The sequence below is a fragment of the Etheostoma spectabile genome, unplaced genomic scaffold (genome assembly GCF_008692095.1).
Source record: "Etheostoma spectabile isolate EspeVRDwgs_2016 unplaced genomic scaffold, UIUC_Espe_1.0 scaffold376, whole genome shotgun sequence".
Lineage (NCBI taxonomy): Eukaryota > Metazoa > Chordata > Actinopteri > Perciformes > Percidae > Etheostoma > Etheostoma spectabile.
The window spans coordinates 357,435-363,214 of NW_022605594.1; the positions used below are offsets into that span (position 1 = coordinate 357,435).

The following is a 5,780-nucleotide window of genomic DNA, read 5'->3' on the forward strand; positions in this document are numbered from 1 at the left end:
GAACCATACAAGCAATTTACTCACTTTCGGTTTTGTTTAAAGTGAAGGCTAGTGGATAGTGAATCATCATTACGGTAAGCGTACCTGACTCATTTCCGTTTCCTGTGCCTGTGTGTTGGTTGCGTGTTGGTAGCTCTGCTGCTCACTAAATACCAGTTCAGTTTGTTAGATTTGCTATTACAGCGGCTAACTGTCCGCTAAACACTTATTCTTATAGCAGTTCTGCCTAAGCACTCACATATCTTCTCATTTTTTTAGCGACTTTTGTTAAATAACAGCTGTTTTAACGCTTGGTAGCTAACGCTACCGTACTTTAGCTTAGCTGCTAGCGACTTTAGCCTAGCAGTTAGTTATGTCGGCCCCCTCTCCGACTTTCTCCTGCTCGATGTGTGAGATGTTTAGTTACTCCTCTGCATTCTTTAACGGCAATGGCGTGTGAAACAAGTGTAGTTTATTTTTGGACGTGGAGGCGAGGCTTAGTGAGTTAGAAGTCCGGATCCGCACCATGACAGATCAGTCGTTAGTTACTGTGCAGCCATCTTTGATTCTAGTCTACTAATCAGCTCTAAACCTAAACTAAATTATGACTCATTTGAAAGTCTTGTTCTTAGTCTTTCACACCCAAGTTGGAAATCAATGCAACCAGTTCTATTTGTTATAGTGTACCGAGCACCTGGTCCATACTCTGAATTTTTATCCGAATTTGCAGAGTTTCTGTTAAACTTAGTGCTAAAAACGGACAAAGTTATTATTGTAGGGGATTTTAATATTCATGTGGACGATGAGAATGATAGCCTTAGCACTGCGTTTATCTCTCTATTAGATTCTATTGGCTTCTCTCAAAGTGTACATAAACCAACTCACCGTTTTAACCACACCCTCGATCTTGTTCTGGTATATGGTGTTGAAATTGAACATTTAATAGTGTTCCCAAAGAAACCCTTTTTATCTGACCACTGTTTGATAACTTTTGAGTTTATACTGCTGAACTACACGCCGTTAGGCAAAACCTTTTATACAAGATGTCTATCTGATAGTGCTGTAGCTAAATTTAAGGATGCGATTCCGTTAGCATTTAATTCATTACCAAGTCCCAAAGTAACGGAGGACTCCTATGCTATGAGTCCCTCCCAAATCGATCAATTTGTTGATAGTGCAGCAGGCTCGCTACGAATGACTCTCGACTCTGTTGCCCCTCTAAAAAAGAAGATAATAAAACAAGACGGTTAGCTCCAGGTATAACACTGAAACTCGCAAATTAAAGCAAATATCGGGAAACTTGAAGAGATCTGGCGCTCACCAGACTGGAAAATTCTCGTTTAATCTGGCAAGATAGTCTTAAAATGTATAGGAAGGCCCTCCGTAATGCCAGAGCAGTGTACTACTCGTCGTTAATAGAGGAAAATAGGAACAACCCCAGGTTCTTTTCAGCACTGTAGCCAGGCTAACAGAAGGTCACAGCTCTACTGAGCCAAGATTCCCATAGTCTTAGTAGTAACGACTTTATGAGGTTCTTCAATGATAAAATTATAACTATTAGAAGCAAAATCACAAGACATGCCTTTAACTGGCACTGACTTATCTGTAAACTCAGAACCTTAGAAACAGCTGTAAAACCAGATACATGTTTAGAGCTTTTGCTTCACTTGAACTTTATCAATTTAATTCATATTTCTTCATCAAGCCATCAACCTGCCTCTTGGATCCCTCCGACTAGGCTACTTAAAGAAGTTTTACCATTAGTCAACACTTCGCTATGGATATGACCAATTTCTTTTATAACAGGCTATGTACCACAGCACTTAAAGTTGCTGTAATTAAACCTCTCTGAAAAAGCAAATCTTGATCCAGATGTTTTAGCCAACTATAGACCTATATCAACCTTCCATTCTCTCTAAGATTCTTGAGAAAGCAGTCGCCAAACAGCTGTGCGACTTTCTGCATAGCAAGCTTATTTGAGGATTTCAGTCAGGATTTAGAGTTCTACTAGCACAGAGACAGCACTTGTGAAAATACTAATGACCTCCTAATGCATCAGACAAAGGACTTATCTCTGTACTTGTGTTATTAGATCTTGTGCGCATTTGATACCATTGACCATCATATCTTATTACAGAGATTGGAACATTTAATTGGGATTAAAGGGACTGCTCTAAGCTGGTTTAAGTCTATTTTATCAGATCGATCTCAGTTTGTTCACGTTAACGATAAATCTCTGTGCACGCCAAGGTTAGTCATGGAGTCCCACAAGGATCTGTGCTCGGTCCAATCCTGTTCACTTTATATGCTTCCTTTAGGCAGTATTATTAGGAAACACTCCATAAACTTTCATTGTTATGCAGATGATACTCAGTTATATATCAATCAAGCCGGATGAAATAATCAGTTAGCTAAACTTCAAACGTGCCTTCAGGATATTAAAACTGGATGACCTGTATTTTCTAATGTTAAACTCAGATAAAACTGAAGTTATTGCTCTCGGACAAGACCTCCGTGAGCATATCCAAAGATATAGTTACTCTGGATGGCATCACCCGGCCTCCAGCACCACTGTGAAGAATCTTGGAGTCATCTTTGATCAGGACATGTCCTTTAATTCCCACTTAAAGCAAATTTCAAGGATCGCCTTTTTTCACCTACGTAATATTGCAAAAATCAGGAATATCCTGTCTAAAAATGATGCAGAAAAACTAGTCCATGCATTTGTTACTTCTAGGTAGGATTACTGCAATTCTTTACTATCAGGCTGCTCAAAAAAATCCATAAAGACTCTACAGCTGATCCAGAATACTGCGGCACGTGTTCTGACGGGAACCAGGAAAAGAGATCACGTTTCTCCTGTTTTAGCTTCTCTGCATTGGCTTCCTGTAAAATCCAGAATAGAATTTAAAATCCTTCTCCTGACCTACAAAGCTCTTCACGGTCAGGCACCATCTTATCTTAAAGAGCTCATAGTACCTTACAACCCTACAAGAGCGCTGCGCTCCCAGAATGCAGGATTAGTGGTGGTTCCTAGAGTCTCTAAAAGTAGAACGGGAGCCAGAGCGTTCAGCTATCAGGCTCCTCTCCTGTGGAACCAGGTTCCAGTTTGGGTTCGGGAGGCAGACACCATCTCCACATTTAAGAGTAGGCTTAAGACTTTTCTCTTTGATAAAGCTTATAGTTAGGGCTGGCTCAGGAGAGTCCTGAGCCATCCCTTAGTTACGCCGCTATTAGCAAAGAGATAACTGTTGTTGTGATTAAGCACTATATAAATAAAATTGAATTCTCTCTCTCTCATAGCCACCTCCGCTAGACAATGGGATGGTCATGTCTCTCCTCTCTCTTCTCTCTCACTTCATAGCCACCTCCGCTAGACAGTGGGATGGTCATGTCTTCTCTCTCTCTCTCTCATAGCCACCTCCGCTAGACAGTGGGTATGTCATGTCTCTCTCTCTCTCTCTCTCTCTCATAGCCACCTCCGCTAGACAGGGGGAGGTCATGTCCTCTCTCTCTCTCTCTCTCATAGCCACTCCGCTAGACAGTGGTGGTCATGTCTCTTCCTCTCTCTCTTCTCTCTCTCTCTCCTATAGCACCTCGCTGAGGATGGTCATGTCTCTCTACTCTCGCATAGCCACCTCCGCTAGACAGTGGGATGGTCATGTCTCTCTCTCTCTCTCCTCTCTCTCTCTCTCTCCTCTCTCTCTCAAGCCACCCCGCAGACAGTGGGATGGTCCTGTCTCTCTCTCTCCACTCTCCCATAGCACCTCCGCTAGACAGTGGGATGGTCATGTCTCTCTCTCTCTCTCTCTCTTTTAGACTGCTGGGGGACTTCCTTGACACACTGAGCTCCTCTCTCATCTATCTTTCTATCTTTCCATTTGTGTGCATCCAGTCCCAGAAATGCTGTTACTAACCTAGCTCCGGGGAGTCATTCCCCGGAGTCCTTATGTTCTTTTCCCCCCAGCATGTTTCCTCGGATCAGGGAGGCGCCAAAAATCAGGGTAGCAGCTGTCCATGGTCCCGCTACATGTCCTGCGATGCCATGTTACATCCTGCTACGCTCTGCGGTGCCCAGCTACGTCCTGCTGTGCCTTGTAACACCCACAGTGCCCTTCTATGCTACAAAGAATTACTACAAACAAACTCTTCATTCTAATCCCAACCGGTCGTCAGACACCGCCTCCAAAGAGCCTGGGTCTGACCGAGGTTTCTGCCTAAAAGGAAGTTTTTCCTCGCCACTGTCGCACTGTTACTTGCTCTGGAGGAAACTACTGGAACTGTTGGGTCCTTGTGGATTCTGGAGTGTGGTCTAGACCTGCTCTATCTGTAAAGTGTCTTGAGATAACTCTTGTTGTGATTTGATACTATAAATAAAATTGAATTGAATTAAATTGAATTGTGTATAGAGTGAAGTATGGCTCCCAACCCAAGTCTTGTTAATTGCCCAAATGACGGGATAGTTAACAAAATAGGAAAGTGGAAGAAAAATTATCAATTTTCTTTTTTCCTTCCCGAGAACTACTGGAATGTTTTACCTCATCAGTACATTTAACTATAAAATTGAATCCATGTCACTGTCGTGCCAAAAAATGTTGTGAACTAGTGAAGGGTATTATGGTAAAAGTTACAGTAGAATAGCAGAATGTTAGTGAATAGTGAACAGTTCATATGATGTAGCAGAACATAATGCATAGTAGAGCACAAAACATTTGTTTTTAAACAGTAATGTGGACGAAGCCCAACGCAGAGGTGTCTAATTTTTTTACAACCTACTTTGAATGATACCACGACCACTGAAAACTCGATGGCTGTGTTTGTTCAAAGAATTCAAGTTTTTCAGACCAAATTTAGACAATTACCAGGGTTAATGGTCTGCCTCGGTTGAATGAGGGGGCTGGAACAGCATAAGGAGCTGGCAAATTTTCCCATCTTACTTTTTTTCTGACCAAACCATGGTTGTGATAATCATTGTAGGAACAATGGTGTAGGACTGGCCAGTATATCAACGCGCATTTGTTCATAGTGTCACAATGATCCGTTTATTGCACAACTCCAACAAAAATAAAATCGTTTGTCTCACAAAATGCTGTTGAAAATAGTTTACCCTTCCGCTCTCTAGACATACACACACCTCCACCTGTGCTAGGTGAGGTCTACATATAAAGTCAACACCCCCCATCATCATCAATATCACGTCAACATGATAAACAGTAATTATGATCAGCATCATTTGACTATAGGTGTCAGTATGATTATAAATTACATGCATGTGAAGAGGTATAAAACAAAAGTCAGTGTAATGGCTTCAACACCCCAGCCCCTAATTGACGGGTAAAGGGCAATTCTTACATTTATGCATGGTAAGCATACACTCAAGATTCCTTGGTGACAACATTCAAGATTGTCCATAGAATGTAAAGTATAATCCAAAATAAAAATAATCCATTTAGTTTCGATAGTCCATTTTGCAAAACAAGTTAGATCCTTGTTTAAGAAGAAGAAAAAAAAAAAAAGGTTCAACCAAAGTCCTTTCAGGGGTTTAGTTAGAAAAAAAAAGGGCATAGGTCGGACTTGTCTCATCCGGGCATGTCTTGTAGAAGACAGAGCTTTGTGATGAGCCTTTCCAAGGAGACATTTTGTGTCCTGATCTTGACCCGTATGGAGGACCAGGTCTACCATATTTAAAAATAAATACAGAAGTAAATAAATAAAGTAGATATTTTTATCGTTCGGCAAACGTGCAACCGATTAGGCCGCGATGAGCGGATCACACTAAGTCAAGCTGCGCTTTTTCATTT

The 5,780-nt window shown here is 41.5% G+C and overlaps 1 protein-coding gene across 1 annotated transcript in view; it reads right to left on the bottom strand.

Moving 5' to 3' along the window:
• The window catches only part of LOC116686435 (melanocortin receptor 5), a 30,033-nt gene that overhangs the window by 7,511 nt on the left and 16,742 nt on the right, over positions 1-5,780 (bottom strand). The window lies entirely within an intron of this gene.